This window comes from Phyllostomus hastatus, unplaced genomic scaffold (assembly GCF_019186645.2).
Source record: "Phyllostomus hastatus isolate PE091 unplaced genomic scaffold, TTU_PhHast_1.1 phas_contig_80, whole genome shotgun sequence".
Classification (NCBI taxonomy): Eukaryota; Metazoa; Chordata; class Mammalia; order Chiroptera; family Phyllostomidae; genus Phyllostomus; species Phyllostomus hastatus.
In genome coordinates, this window is record NW_025333960.1 from 23,008,363 (window position 1) to 23,025,295 (window position 16,933).

The following is a 16,933-nucleotide window of genomic DNA, read 5'->3' on the forward strand; positions in this document are numbered from 1 at the left end:
AATAAGACTTTGTTTTAGAATTCACAGTGTAGCAGGTGTTTGTAGGAAGACGGATATTTTCTGGTTATTTTCAAATTTGAATACATCAAACTGCACCATAATTGAATTTTATTCTATTTATCAGGAATAGGTATAAAATGATGTTATTTAACATTTTTTTCCTGATGTGTTACTAATATATATAAGACAGGCTAAATGTTAAGCTAAACAATCAACTTTTTCTTTGGTGATTAAACAGATCATGTCACATATGACTGACATGTTCCAGTTACCTGGACTACAGCATAACAAGATTTGGTTCAGCTGTTTGATCATTAAAGGTGGCCCATTAGGACTGGCTATTTGGAAATCAACTTGCAGCTGGGACATTTTTCATTGTGACAGCCAGACCTCCTCAGAACCATATGCTAACAGCCTCTGATTGTCTACAGAGAAATAGTCATAGCTTGTCTGGATGAAGATAAAGAGTGGAGCTTGTTGCCATGTTTTATCTCCCAGCATCTAAGATATAATAGATTAAATCAAAGCAACAATCAGTATTCCTGATCCTGTCTGAGATTTCCCTTTGTTGTTGTGCAAGATGAAGCCTCACAGTGAAAAATCATATGCTCTATTACTTCTCAACTTGTGATGTCTCATCTGGGAGTGGTTCAAGCCCCCGTCCCTCAATATTTCTTTTATGACTCCAAGATTAAAAGACAATACTCCATCTTACTTTTATAGTGTCTTTTGGGAGAGGCACAAAAACAGTAACTCTTAGCAGAGAAGGGAATTGTATGCTGCCTGAGCTGGAAACAGATGCTAATGTCATCTTAGTGGCAAGATCACTAGTAAGTATATGCACAGCACCCTGTGTCTTTCAAAGTGAGGCTGCCCTGGACATTAAAGGAAAGGGTAACTTACCTCAATATACCCCCAAAGTACCATCTTCATATGTAGTATAATAATATTCCTCTTCTTTGACCAAAGTTGAACCCTTAGTCGATTGCTCAATCAAAAAGTCAGTTAAAAAGGTATCATAAAAATAGTTTATACACATCTGATAGGCTTTATTTAAACTTGAAACTCTTAATTATGCACTAATTCACCGGCCTTGTGAAGTAGTCAAGATTTCATCATTGCCCTGACCAGGTGGCTCAGTTGTCTTATACATCAAAGGGTTTCAGGTTTCATTTCTGATCAGGGCATGTACCTAGATTTTGGGTTCCATCCCTGGTGCGGATGTGTATAGGAGGCAGCTGATCGATGTTTCTCTTACACTGATGTTTCTCTCTGTCTCTCCTCACTTCCTCTCTCTCTAAAAACCAATAAATATATCCTCAGGGGAGGATTAAAAGAAAAAAAAGAAAAAGACATTGTCCTTGAGTTTGGACCCATTGATTAATGTTGTTCACGGGTTTTGGGCACAAGTGACATCCATACAGCATCTTTACACTGTTCAGCTTCTTTCTTTTTGTTTCTTTCTTTCTTTCCTTTTCTTTTTAAATTTTTTTTATTGATTATGCTATTACAGTTGTCCCATTTTCCCCCTTCATTTCCCTCCACCCTGCACACCCTGTCCCACCCACATTCCCCCCCTTTAGTTCATGTCCATGTGTTGTAAGTTCTTTAGCTTCTACATTTTCCACACTATTCTTGCCATCCCCCTGTCTATTTTGTACCTACCATCTATGCTCCCCCTGTACCTTTTCCCCTCTCTCCCCGTCCCAGTCCCCTGTTGCTAACCCTCCATGTGATCTCCATTTCTGTGGTTCTGTTCCTGTTCTAGTTGTTTGCTTAGTTTGTTTTTGTTTTTGTTTTAGGTGTGGTTGTTAATAATTGTGAAGTTGCTGTCATTTTACCATACATGTTTTTTTATCTTCCTTTTCTTAGTTGAGGGGAGAATTATAGAAACTTACAAGGCAACCTGAGATCAGTGTTTTTCTAAATTCTTATGATATCCCGCTCAATCCTTTACAGCTGTCCTGCTCGCACTTAATATGAAAGCATGTTTTTATTGTCTCTCTTCAACACACTTAATGTGGTTTTTGTAGAAAAAGATATTTTTTCTTTGTATTCGTATTAATTAATTTTAATAATTAAAGTAACAACTAGCATCACTAGATTAGAAATAGGAACCTCTGGCTTTTGCTAATAATCCAGCTCAGGGGCCTGGACGGAATTGTATGGGTGCACTAATGTGTGGTCTACTAGTTGTAAGAATTGGCATTCCCTGGGCACCAAATAGTACATTTATGTCCTGGTTGGGTATAGGCTGGTTTAGAAAGGGTTTTGAATTATTGTCATCTATTATGTAGGTCCTTGTATATCAGTGAGCAACTCTTCCCTAGTTTATTGCATCAGCACACAGAATGGTAGTCCTTAGACAATGCCTCTTGTCTTTAAATAATTGCAACAGAGAGTCCTTTAAAATCTGATCTTGTCTCAGGGAATCAGCAAGTCTTTATTCAGGCTAAATTAATAAAATCTATGTATTAAAAATACTCCTGGGCTCAAGGTTTCTCAAACAAGGTATATCAAATTTCTTCTAGGTTTTTTCTTTTTTCCCTAAAAGACGTATGCATTATAAACAATGAGAAATATCTGTATTCAACAACAAAAGTAAAAAACCCTCTGTGTAATTTAATGTTGGAAATCAATACTGTATGTCTCTGATTGAATTGAGTGGTGGAGATGAAGACTTTTATTGCCCCAGGTGGACTGGAAAAGGTTGGTGCCTGGGAGCTGGCAGTCAGTCACAGAATACACAGTCACTACGTATTTTCATTGCTCCTAATATTTCACAGCTCTAGGCTACTGCCTGTTCTGCCTAATGATAGCGCTAACCTTGACTGGGAGCCCTCTGAACCTTCCCCGGGGGCCCCCTGGTGCTTGTTCACCCCTTGACATCAGCCTTCAGAGTATACGAAACAGAAATCTTAATGAGAGAAGGGAGGGCTGAGATGTTGCTGTGTGCTCATCTGGCTAAACTCCTAACATCTGATGATTATATTTGATTTTTAAGTCATTCTGAGATCCATCTGCAGCTCTGCTCCCTTTTATCTTTTCTCAGCATCACAACCTTTACTACAAAGCTTATTTCAAGGGAAACCTCATAGAATTCAAATGACTCCTGCTTCATGGTAGTCTGTTTGTTTGAGATACCAGCTTACAAGATATCCTTTGAATGATTTCATTTAATGAAATCAAAGTGACTTGAGATATAAAAACTTTGATAGCCGAATATGTGTTTTACACTACTTCAGGGGTTCCTCTTGCACCTTGGTGGGCTGAGGAGGGCTGAGGCCTGTTTTCCAGGTTGTTTGCAGAATTCTAAATTAGCACTGGGAAGGCCCTCAGAGGAGGTCATTTTGTGAGACTCCAGAAGCCACCTGGTGCCAGGTGTGTGAGTCAAGAATATTTTCAGATTGGAGTGATGGATATTCTTTGTTGCCAGATGCCTCAGGGCAGTAGCCACAAGAGTAGCTTCTCATCCTTAGAGGTTTTCTTCCTTATTTACTTTTGGGGCATCTTTTGAGGTGCTGGTGACTTTGGGGGAATTTCTGGGGGTTACTGTAGGAAGGGTAGTAGACCCTTCTCCTCCCCTGTGGGCTGGCACCAGGAATGCAACCTGCTTTCCCCGCCTGCGGGCCCTGGAGCTGGTCCAGCTGTAATGGATATGCCTCCTCTTGGTTAGTAAAAGAATCTTCAGCACACACTGAAAATGATGCTGACTTACCACTCTTTTCAGTAGAGTGAACAGATGTCTTCCAATGACTTACAGTAGCAAAACTTACCAGATGTCCTCTGGTCACCTCCAGCGAGAACACTGAGCACTCACTATGGACTAGTCATGACACATTACGTTTCCATTAATTGTCCCAATATCTTAGTGGTTTTATCATCCGTATTCCATGAAGGACAAAATGAAGTTTAGAAAGGTAAAAGTCCCACAGCTGGTAAGTGGTGAAGGTGGGACTTAAATACAGCTCTGTCTGGCTTCAAAAATGATGGATTAACTAGGAGACATTTATGGCTACCTCGGGGTATCATTGAGAAGATTTTAGAGAAATGTAAGCACATAATACTCACCTAACCTCTTCAATTTCTGGAAAAGAGAGCAACGTGAAAAGGTGAATATTTTATTTATTTATTTTTTATTGAATCTATTGGGGTGACATAAATTGTGGTTAATAAAATTATATAGGTTTCAGGAGTACCATTATATAATACGTCATCTGTATATTGTATTGTGTGTTCACCACCCCAAGTCAAGTCTCCTTTCATCACTATTTATCCCTCCTTACCTCCTTTTCCCTCCCCTCACCCATCTTTCCCTCTGGTAATTACCATACTGTTGTCTGTCTATGAGAGGGATTATTTTTGTTGTTTTTGTTTTTACTTTTTGCCTAATCTTTAAAATATTTTAAATTATTGTATTCTTACTTGATCAATATGTTCCCTACTGATGAATAGATATCCTACCTCTATTCTCATAGCATGTTTAGTCAACATAAGAAAAAGGAAGAGAAATTAGCAGCCATTGTTTCAAAGGTAGGAAAGAGAATGGAGAATATTCTGTAATAATATAAAGTATAGACTCATGAGAAGGGAAGACAGATCTTACTTGTGAAATGACTGCCAGCTCACTGGTCATTGCAGCTGTACCTCCCTGGGTGCTTCCATCGAGCCATGCATGGTGAAGCCACCACCCCCAGCGAGGTTCGCTTTGGTCCTCCTACAAGTGGGCTTGGAGGCTGGCAGGGGCTGACAGTCCTGTGGCCAAACTTCTCTCAGTCTCACAGCTCACATTTGCACAGGCTGGCTATCCCAAACGATAAGGACAATTTTCTTTGCAAGCATTTGCCAGGGTGTGGCCTAACAAGGGGAATGAGTTCATATACAATTATATGATATTGTGATGAAAGTTTTCAAACAAAAAAATACCTTGTAGATAGAACTGCCAAGCTCAAAAGTGATCCAGATGGTTTTTCTGACCTATTTCAGCACAAACATTTCCTTTATGTTCTTAGAATTAGCTGGGTAGATTTTTATATCCATTTACATTTCAATGCTGGGACTTAGAAAGTTTCTCTCTTGTGCCTTATAGAGCAATGTGTACCACTATTACACTTGAACTGTCTGGACAGCTGTGAAGATGGAAAAGAAATACCATGCTTGGAACATTTTCATTTTATTGTGTATCTACAGTCCTCATTGTGCAGCTGGTCTGAATTCTCTCTGTAAAGATGCTCTGCAGCTGTTTCTCTGAGGCAGCACCTGAAGGCAAACATCCCAACCCATTACCCAAGCACATCCTTCCCGATCTTGGTGAGCCATTTTGTTCTTAACTCTGTTGTATATAATCACAAAAGACTGCTACTTATCTGAATCTTCTTTAGGATACAATACTTAAGCTCATTCTCAGAAGCTGCAGGAACACGGCATTCCATTGTAAAAGATTTTCTATGACACCCCCCCTCAATTTTGTAGTTTCCATGGCAACATTTTGTTCTGATGGCACCTCCAGGATTATTACTATCATTACAGTTATTTCTTCTGATTACTATTGTGGCTTTTTGTCATCAACATCATTTTGACTGTCAGTAGTCACATCCTGATCCTTAACACCTGGCCTCTGGAGAATGTCTTCTCAAACAGTTGAAAAGTGAAAAATATTAGAATGTAAATCCCAAGAGATTACCAGTAGTGCAATTATCCTACATCAGGTTTATTTTTTCCTTTCATTTCCCCACCAAGCCATTGTAATCCTTCCAGAATATATGTGAATAAGTTTGTCACAACACAAAGATGGATGCAGTTTTTGCTGCTATTGATTTGTTTTTAGAGAGAGAATGTGTGTGTCTCTGTAGATGTGTGCACGTGCACACACTGGTGAAGGAGGGAGGGTCTATACGCTTAAAGCTTTTTAATGTTACTAAAGGACATTTTCATGAAATGTCCGAAACTAGTTGTTTAGGAGTAGATTTTAATAGAAAATTACCTACTGATTTTATCATATCTGCAGCCAATCCTGTGACCCTCCTTGAGGCTGGACGGCAGAATAGGCTTCCCTGAGGGGGACGTGTAAGTCAGTGTGACTCCAGCATTGGCTGGGATGCCCTGTGTCCCTGAGATCTGTTTAAACTTTGCTTGAACCCCCTACCTTCTGCATCATGAGAATTCAGAACACTCATTTAATTTCTGTATGTCCCCATAGCTGCCTTTTTTGTGCCTTTCTGCCTCTGGATCCCTGTGTGGATGCTGGCTGCTCCTGCTGGTGAATCTCTGGATGTAGAATTCTGCTTCTTCACCAGTTTCTAGAAGAAACTCACTTCAAGCTAGCTTCCCTTCTTGCCCTCCTGTCCTCTTTCCATCCTTTTTTCCCTGCCTTCCCCCACCCTTCACTCTTCCTTCTGTCTGTTTCCCTCCTTCATTCCCCACTTCCTTTCTCTTTTGCAGGGAAACTGGAGGATTTGGTTGGTCACTAGGAATCATTATCCCAGAGGAACAACTTTCCACCATGCAGCCGCCAGGTCCACCCCCCCTTCTCTGCCTGTTATCTCTCCTCCTGGAGCGTTTAGGAATTTCTCCTCCTTGTGTCACTTAGGGCAGTCCTCTTGAAAGGAATTCAGTTTTCTCCACTTGGTTTTATTTTGCCCTGAGATATATTTGCATCACCTGAAAATCAGTTAATTACAGAAGCTCTTTCCCACATCAGGGGTAAAGACAAAACACAACATGTATTTAGTTTTTTGGTGGCACGAGGGCTTGCTCTAACTCAATGCCCACAGTCTTGCCTCACTGCTTCCTGGTCCTGGGGAAGGCAATCTCTCATGCCTCCAGGAATCTGGGAGGTGCCCTATAGGAGTCAGGGGGATCTGGTGGCAGAAACATTATGAAGTGGGGAGAGCCTGCCTGTCCAGAGACACACAATTCATACAAAGGTAGAATAAGCTACTTAGCTCCAATCTGTGGTTGCTTGTGAGGATGGGGGTGCTGTTGTCTCATCTTCCAATTTTTAAGGAGAAATTTATGAAATTTCCCCAAATTTCAAGGTTGACAGCTAGTAAAAAATAAACTGTGCAAGACAGTATTCTGTTGGTCAACACACCACGTAGGAGGGACAGTCTTAGGCTGTAGACCTCTGGTTGTTTCTTCTATCCCAGGTGTTGGACAGGGAACCCCGTGTGCCAGCTCAATCTTTCCCCTCCCCTCTGTGAGGCTGTCCCCCTTGGAGCCTAGCTAGGTGGGGATCCTCTGCATGAGGATAAATTTCAAAGCACCTTGGGGTCCAAGGACTTGTCTTTTAGTTCTTTGATTCTAACTCAGTGGCATCTGGGTTTGCTGGTACATTGAAAGCAAATATCACTCCTAGCTAGATTTTCTGCAACACTTTCTGCACCTTCTTCAGGATCCAGCCCTCACCATCTCTGTCTTCCAATTGCTAAGAAAGATGGGATCCTTCCTTCCAGGGCTTGGCCAACAGGGAGGGGAAAGAATTAAGGTGCTTATTACGGTTATTCTCCTTCCCCTTTTTTTCTGTGTTGGCAACTAGATGGCTCAACCCTTGGTCTTTTTTTAAAAAAAATCTTTATTACTGGAGGATCAGGACAGGGATCTCCTCAAGTGTAAAATTTATCACAACATGAACATTCTTATAACAAGCTCCAAAATTTCTGTGCCTGGCTCCCAGGCAGTTCTTTGCCATTTCTGGTGCCTGCCCCTCATACACTGGGATGAGGAGGGTGGGGGGCAGGGTCTTTGGTGTGTGCAGACCCAACATGGAGTTGGGAGCCCATTCGTGGGTGTGGTCTGTCAGACTCCCATCAGAATCTGGGGTTTGGCTGGTGAGTCTTCTGACTGGAGGCTTGTTAACAGACAGACAATTCTCCTACACACTGGAATCTTTTCTGGATGGAAAAAGGAAGCTCACTGTAATGTGCCTGATGCAGGCAAAGATTCTCTCCCTGGCCCAGGCCCATATGAAGACGAGGAACCCCTGGATACACAGTCTATTGTTACAAACACTTTCATTCACCAATTCACATAAATGTGTGAAAGACCTACCGTCTGCTGGACATTAGGAAGACACACACTTGTAACTAAAGCATTGTTAGTGCCCGGTGGAGCTCAAGGTCAAGTGAGGAGACAAAGGTGCAGCCAGCGACTTTCTGCAGCCTGATGAGGGTGCAGGGTGGGTGTGCTGAGGAGAAGCAGCTTGCAAAGTAGAAGGAACCTCAAGGGATCTGCTTGGCCAAAGGGTGGGGGAGGGGCAGCCAAGGAAGAGGGCACAAAGGCCTGCATTTGGGCATAGAGGTGGGAAGGACCATGCATGTTTGGGAAAAAAGGCTTATAATTAGGGGAAACATTGCCAAATAGGTGTCTGGAGATTCCAGAGCCCAGGCTCCCACCCAGAGAAGTTCTCACTGGAGAAGCTCACGGAGGAAAGCCGAGAGGATGAGAGGACTTCACCTCACTGTGGGGCCAGTATTCATAGTGGGGAATGCTGGTTGCAACTGTTTAATATAAGTACATATTAAACAACTGCATACATGTATTATGTATATATAATTATATTGCTTTCTTATTTCAGTGCCAATGCATATAGTTAAATTTGTGAAAATTAAATGAAATAATGCAACTTCAATAGAGAGATCTTTTTCAAATATCTACAGAACCCCTACATTTTGCACTTTAGGTGCTCTTGAAGAACCCAGTTTTGAGCTGACTGCTATTTTAGCTCTTAAAAATATCTAAGAGAGATACCCTTGGGTGTTGGAAGCATTATAATGTAGGGGTTAACAGAATGAACACAGATGTGACACACACCTGGACTTGAACCCAGGCTCTCTCCCTCAGTAGTTCTTGACGTTGGGCAATTTAATCTCTGCCTCTGTTTCTTGTTCTCTTGCTCTCACTGGGTTTTCCATGCTTCTTCATGTTCCACAGCCTTTTCCTCATCCCCTAATTAACTGGCACAACTTTCAGATTTCATTTCATATGCTACTTCCACAAGGAAGCCCTCCCAGATTATGTACAATCTCCTTGTACAAGTTGTGTTACATAACACAAGGCATCTTTTCACCACATTTCTGTTTGTAGTTATGTGTTTATTTCCGATGATTTTTTAAAAGATTTTATTTATTTATTTTTAGAGAGGGAAGGGAGGGAGAAAGAGAGAGAGAGAAACATCAATGTGTGGTTGCAATGTGCAGGGCCGTGGCCTGCAACCCAGGCATGTGCCCTGACTGGGAATCGAACCTATGACACTTTGGTTCACAGCCCGCGCTCAATCCACTGTTTCCGATGATTTAATTCATATAAGCTGCCAGCACTATACTCTTTTGTGCACCACTGTGGCCCATTGTTTAGCTTGGTATCTGCACTACAGGATCAACGTTTTTGAGTGAATAGGTAAATAAACACCTCCCTTGTCAGACTGATTGTGGACTATGTTATATAACGCACCTAATCTATTTGGCACAGTGGCTGGTGTATAATTAGTGATTATTAATATAAATTATAATAATTCTTTTGGTAGGTTTGCTGCTCTCCACTTCCATAATATACTAAGTAATGAATAACGTGTGTGTCTTTAGTTAAGTTTCAATAGTTCTATTAGCTAAGTTTTTATAGTGCAAATGCTTTTACTAAGGTCAATGTTATGCCCCTGGCCTTGACTGAGTGTTGATTTAAGAAGTGGAGACCTCTGAGGTCATCTGTGGAGCCATGGATGAAGGTTTTATGCAGTCCGGCAGTCAGGGGCAGGAACTCTGGGCGTTCCGATTATGGCTGCTTCTTTCTAGCTGTAACCATGGGCGACTTCTCACTCTGTGCCTTTATTTTCTCACCTGTGAAGCAGGGATAATAAACTGTCTTGCAGCACTGTTACAGTGATTAAATTATTGATGCATATAAAGAGTTGAAAACAGTGCTTAGCTCATAATAGACATTCAATATATATTAACTATTATTTTATAAGGACTCATATAATAAATTGTTCCTAGAATTCAGTACAAAGACTAAAGCAGTAATTTTTGGAGAGTCGGTAATTTTCCTTTTAAGTCATGACAGATTTAACATAGGGCAGAATATTTCCTCTTTTGACTTGATATCAGAAATTTTAGAGCTAATTTTAGTGCTTAAGGGCAGCAAATACCTCTAACTTGACATACATAAGTATTATTCTGTCAAAACCCTTTGTTATTTCTTATATTTATCCTGTGTAGCTGAATATGTTTTTAAAAATATTTTTTAAATTTATTTTTTAGAGAGAGGGGGAAGGAAGGGAAAAAGAGAGGGAGAGAAACATTAATGTGCAAGGGAAACATGGATCTGGTTGCCTCTCTCACGCCCCCAGCTGGGGAACTGAAACCCAGGCAGTGCCCAGGCAGTGCCCAGGCAGTGCCCAGACCGCATACCAAACCGGCAGCCTTCAGTTTGCAGGCCAGCACTCCATCCACTGAGCCACAACAGCCAGGGCCTGAATGTGTTTTTTTTTTTTTAAATTGAAATATATTACATGCTCTTCACCAGAAGTGTAGTTTCCATCCATTATCGTATATTTGACCCCCTTTATCCATTATTGAATATTTGTAATGTTTTACACTTGAAATTTATAAAATGTTATTAAACAATGTAAGCACCTCAATTAAAAATTGAAATCTACCTCAAATACCTATGGGAAGCACATAGGGTTACATATTAAAAATTCATGAATTCCATAATAATAGGTTAGAAAGAAAATACTTTTCTAAAGACAACACTTTAGGTGATGTATCATATAAATTTCATATGATCTGAAATTTTCTCTATAATCCTGTATAAACTTCTCCACTTTGTTTTTTGAATAACTAAAATAAAATGCAGTATTAATGTGGGAATGATGCAGTATAAAAATTCTAATATAATATGTTCCAAACGCTTAAAACTAGAAATTGCAAAATTATTGCTGGAAGTATTTGGAAAGTCCAAATTATTTTCCACTATTCATATGATAGAATCATACAATTTGAGAATAGGATATAATTTGTCTACTCTTCATGTTTTACTTGGCTTGAACAATAAAAAGAGGCCTGACCAACTTAATTTTTTGTTAATCTAGTTTCAATTTCTTCATAGAAATGATAAAAAATCTTGTATTTTCAAAGAATTATGGTTACAGCATCTCTCCAATTGGTTATTTCATTTGACTCCTTATGAAAGAGAACCACTGAACCACTTGAAATAGAAGGATATTGATGCCACTTTAAAATCGTTTGAAAAAGAAATGTTAAAGATTTCTGGTAATTTCTTTTATGACTTTTCACTCCTTTCTGCTTAATTTACACCTACATATTCAAACTAAAACTTGTACCTCTCCTGGTAGAGAGAGAAGAAGTAACTGAAGGCCATTTGTCATGTAACAGCCTGTTGTAGAAAACCAGTATTGACTATTTATTCATTCAGTCATGTAGTCATCAGCCAATAAATGATTACAGTTGGCAGCCCGTGTGCAACGTGTATGCCGGGTTCTGAAGACGCTCCAATGACCCCCCTTCCTCAATGCATTTGATGAACTAGGCAGTGGGTGGAGACAACCAAGTGAAAAAGAGTTTTGAAAGTGAACACTTCCTGCCTCTGCTTCTACTAAGAAGTGCTACAGTGGACAGGAGATATCAAAGCCAGTGTGGAACAGGTTCTGCCTGACACATACTTATAAAATAATATAGTAGAACTAGTTCCTTAACTTTTGAAAACCTCTTCCAGATGAAGGCCATATGAGTCTGTAGAGCAGAAAGAAGGATATAAGAAGGATGTCCTGGGAGGAAATGGGGTCATGAACCCCCAATTTTTCACCTTGAGGGATAAGAGGGGAAAGGAATAGCACACTCTTCACCTCAAACCTTTACTATGATCACTTGGAGAGTTGCTGTGTGTTTTAGGAATGGGGAGGGGGTCACCCTGGACTGTGGTCTAATTCTCACTTGGGAAATCTACAGGGCGACATCAAGGGTGACGAGTTGCTTTGTTGCTGCATGGAGAGCAGCCTCCATATTCTGAGTCTGTTGGAACACATGAGAAGGGGCCAGGCTGGAATCATCTTAATCCCACCTGTGAGCCAGGGGCAGAGGCAACAGCAGGCTGGGGAGGGGTGGGACAACTCCTTCAGCTCATCCTGAGTCTCACAGGTGAGGGTTCCCTAGGGATGGGAATCCCAAAGAATTAAAAAACAAAACAGAACAAATACAACCTATTGGGGAAGGAGCCAGCAATATCGTTGGCTAGACCAGTAAGATCAAAGCTACCCAACCAGTACTTCTGTTTGTTAATCTGGTAACTGTTTTATTTCCCCTCTGACCACAGCTGCTGTCCGAAAGGTGGAGGAGGGAGGGATGGAGCAGGAGCTGGTCACACCTCCTTCCTGCAAGCCTGGCAGCACCCCCCCCCCCCCACCCCCGCCCCGCAGGCCTCAGCGAGGGGGAGAGAAGAGAGGGCATTCTTCACTTTGAAGGCTGAGGAATTGCTTCATATTTTGGTCAAGAAACATCCCAGTTAGTGAATCTGGCTTTGTGAATTAAAATGATAATAGAACTGTGTTTTTATGTAAGCAGAAAACCATAGAGATCTGCCACCTTTCCTTCCAGGGACAGGGAGGATTATTGCCACTGAATAAAAGTTTAAAGGGACAGAAAGAGACAAAGATAGACTTGTGTTTGGGTCCCATCTACACCCACATCCACAGATCTGATGGGAGGAGCAGAGTGTGAGAGAGGAGATGTGGCAGAGGCACCTAATGTCAGCTCCAGGGGGCTCAAGGGAGGAAGATTGAACAGGGGACAGAAGAAATCAGAGAATTTCTGTGCAAAGATAGCAGCTTAAACACTTTAACTCCTTCTCAAGGTCCTGACAAAACAATTCTAAAATGATTTTTTAAAGTCTTAAGCCTCAAAGGATAGTGAGACTAAAAAAGGAGGCAATAACTACAGCATTTCGAAATCTGGAAAGCAGATGGATAAGTGGTAAAGAATTGAAGGTTAAGCTAAAGTAAAGAAAGGGGAAACCCAACCCAATTTACTCAGAATCCACAACTCAGAAATGGGTACCACCTGGAACTTGTAGAAGTTAGAGTAAAATGAGGAGAATTGATTGAAAGTTAGTTTTTCAAGTAGTCAGATACCTAGATTGTCAACTCAGCTACCAACAACCCAGGCAAGGAAGAGAAGGGATATTTATTTTTTCTAGAGAGAAATTGCTCTCAGTTGAGGATGGAGAATATTCATTTTCTGCACTGAAAACAGGGCATTCAGGGAATGTATACAATACTGGATGTTGAGATAATTTCCCCAGCCTTCTTCTCACATTCAGCTTCCCCACCCTGAACAGCCAGCCCTTCCCCTTCCATGCAGGGGCTGAAGAGCTCTCTCTGGGGAATCTGACCAGTCTAAGAACAAAGGCCTGGAGAGTGTGATATCAAGGCTTCCTCACCTAAATTGCCCAGTCCAACCACGCTACAATGAAGGTCACAGTTGAGAAGTCCCACACTTGTGTTTGGAAAACTTGTTTCCCACACTTAAATGTGAGGAGACAGTCAAGGATAACCCAACACTTAAATAAAGAACCTGATATAGTACAAGTGCAGTATCTGAACAAAAGGAGCTCTAGGAGAGAGACCAGACAAAATGGAAAGAAAGTAGGATGTAAGGAACAATTCCAGTACATATGCCAGAACCGAAGGATCTGAGTTCCTGGTCCAAAAAGGCTACTCACTACCTGGCAACAAAATTTCCTATTTTCAGACTATAATCAATTGTTTATTAACACACAAAGAAACAGAGAGGTAAATAGAGAATCTGAGAAACATGTCCCCCTCTGACCCATATATCTGTCAGACCTCTTAGGTCTCTTTAAATATATCATTCATTTTCTTCCTTCTGATTCTGACACGCCCATTGTGGAAGACACAGAAAATACAACACACACACTATTCCCAATCCCACAGTCCTCTTAAATTTTGTTAATAGTTCTTCATGTGTCCACGAAAGTGGTGGTTAGGACTCACCTGCTGTCTGCAGGAAGGATTCACCTCTCTCTGTCTTAATCGGGGTAAACTTGCTCCCACAACTCAGCCCAAATCTCAGAATGCTTCATGACTAAGGCAGAGTTATTTTTCCAAAATGTCAATGGAGGAAAATAAAACAAACTTATATTTACCTCTCTGCTTTCAAGCATTTTAAGTTCATCAATCTGGGGGTTGCTAAGAAAAAATTTTTGGAAACCACCAAGAATTCAGGCAATTAAGTGTTTTTACGACATCAAACAATTCTATAGTCAGAATTTACTATCCCTGGTGTCTCTTTGTGTTTCAAAGAAACATCTTCCATTCATGTTAATTAGTGATCTCAAATGCTTTTTAAAATGGGCCTTAAGTGTACTATTTGTAAGTAGGAGACCTTGTTCTTTTAAAACTGCTTGAATAATAGAAAAAAAGATATGCCTCTTAGAGAACAAAATGGGCATAATAATGTGAGAGGGAACATGTAAGAAGGGATGTAATGGTTAGAGTTAAAATGATGTCTGACAATTACTTTCAATTTGAACTGAGGTGAATAAAATCAGAATTACAATACTCTTGTGATTAAACTTTGATGAAATGAAAGTGTCATCATTGTTTGATGAGAATTTTTTATTAGAGTTCAAAGAGTATGAATGATTTAACCACAATGTACCAACACCACAGGGCTGAATTTTTTCAGCTGAGAAAGGCTGAGTTTTTCTCAACCCTTCCTTACTGCAGGTCACTAGAGAAATCTCAGCCTCTCTCATTCTTTAGTTCTGTGACTGTTTCCATAAGATCGGCTTTTGAAACAACAAGATAAAACTTATGTCTTTTGTGATAAGTTTTGACATTGAAATCCTGGAGTAGTTTAATATGGCAAATCATTTCTAGGAGCCATGTGCTGAAAATTTAGGCTCATAATTTTTCTTTCTTAAGGAAATAAATTTTAGAAGCTAGACTTCTTGAAAGATATGGGAAGGTCTTGTTTGCATCCTGTATTTGCTACTGAAAATCAAGATTTAGTGTCCTTTTATTCCATGGAATGAGTCTATTTCCCTTAGCCTGACATTTTGACAATTAAAATTGAGATGAGGACAAATGTTTGTTGAATACAATGCATAGCCCAGTTTTATTGGGGGCACTGATTACAGCTGACAAGAACACTCAGACTTAGCACAGGGACCTTTTCTGAATCAGGGTAAGTGCTGTCTTAGCAACTCCCCGGGCGGGAGCAGGAGCATGGGGAGCCTATTTCCACTCACTTTGCCGTTACTAAGGGGTTCCTACCCACTTGCCTCCCTCCCACCCGCTTTCCCTTTCTTTCTCCTTTGGGGGCCCAAAATGTAAACAAATGTTTTTCATGGTCATTGGCTGTGCATCTCTATATTTTTAAAGATTTGTTTTTCTAATCTTCTGAGGGTCTGAGTCAAAATATTTGGAAACTTAGTCTAGAATTCTATAGTTTGGAAATGGGGAGATGTGTTCAGCTCTATTTTAAAAATGAAATTTCTCTCTTATCATTAAAGGAAAGGAAAAGTACTGGTAATGGTTGTTCTATTCAATTATTTCCCATAACTCTTGACATTTTAAGAATATTATAACTTGGCCCACTTAAAAATACCTTTATTTGATTTTCAAAAAATACATTCTGTATACTTTATAGGCTCATCTATTTGCCAAACACTATTTTATTGATTCCCATATTAAATAAATGTAACATTAAAATTTTTGTATAATCTTGAACAAAATAGTGTATGTATATTGATTAGGTGATTAATGGATAAAGAAGAATTAACATACATATTATTTGCCTCAATGAAAGGCAAAGAGAAATTGGCAAATTTGATAAAGAATAATCAGAAAATATGAGTTAAAAAGTGGAAGGTATATTGTGTAAGAGGTTTCTGTCATACCCAGGCTCACCAAAAAAAGAGTTTTCTTGGCTATTCAAAGTCCCTTTCAAAAATGCTTTGTAAGTTTAGCTGATTTGTCTTTGTGGCATTTGTACTTGAATATTTAAATCTTCCTTCAGAGGTGGTCAAAATGATAACAGGAGGTTAAGTCGGGAAAACTGAGAGGTTCAAAGACACTGCAATCTCTATTGGATATGAAAAGTCAAAGGCTTGGAAAAAACAGATATGAAAGCTGGGACCATTGGAAGCTTAGAACAACACAGGTAAGAAATTATAGACGGCAGTGGCTAAGAGTAGAGTCTCTGGACAGACCGTGTGGGATCAATTCCCACATCACCACTTAGTAGCTCCTTTAGTTTGAACAAGTTACGTACCCTTCTTAAACCTCAGTTTCCTCACTTATAAATGGGGGTAGCAGCAATAACTACCTCATAAAGTTTCTATGACAAATAAGTACACAGTGTAAAGTATACATCTGGTATAGAGTAAGTGTTCAATAGTTAGGAATTATTATTATCATCACCATCATCATTATTGAAATGTGGAAGAACTTATTAGTAACTTTGTAATTAATTCTCAACTCTCTTTTCTGGACAAAATGAAACATATCTTAAATAGTGATCTTTATATTTTCCTAAACCAATGAAAACTTTTCTAAATTACCCAAAGTATCCTCAAGTAAAGTTATTGCAGCAGTCCACCCTGTTCTCCTATTTGTGACCTTTCCTAAGGAGGTCTGTAGCATGCAGTTGATTGCTCCTTGTTGGTGTTTTACTCAGGATTTTCCCTAGTATGGCTAGAATATGTTTCTTGCCACTTAAGGAAATATGTTTGATGGAAAATGTTGCTGATAGATAAAGGGGATAACCTTGTGTGATTTCGAGGAGTAACATTGTGACTGGGATTAATTAGAATGTGTGTTCCAGTTTTTGCTTTACCACTAGTCATAATTTTGGGTAATTTACTTAATCACCTCGACACTTGGTTTTCTCATGTTTGG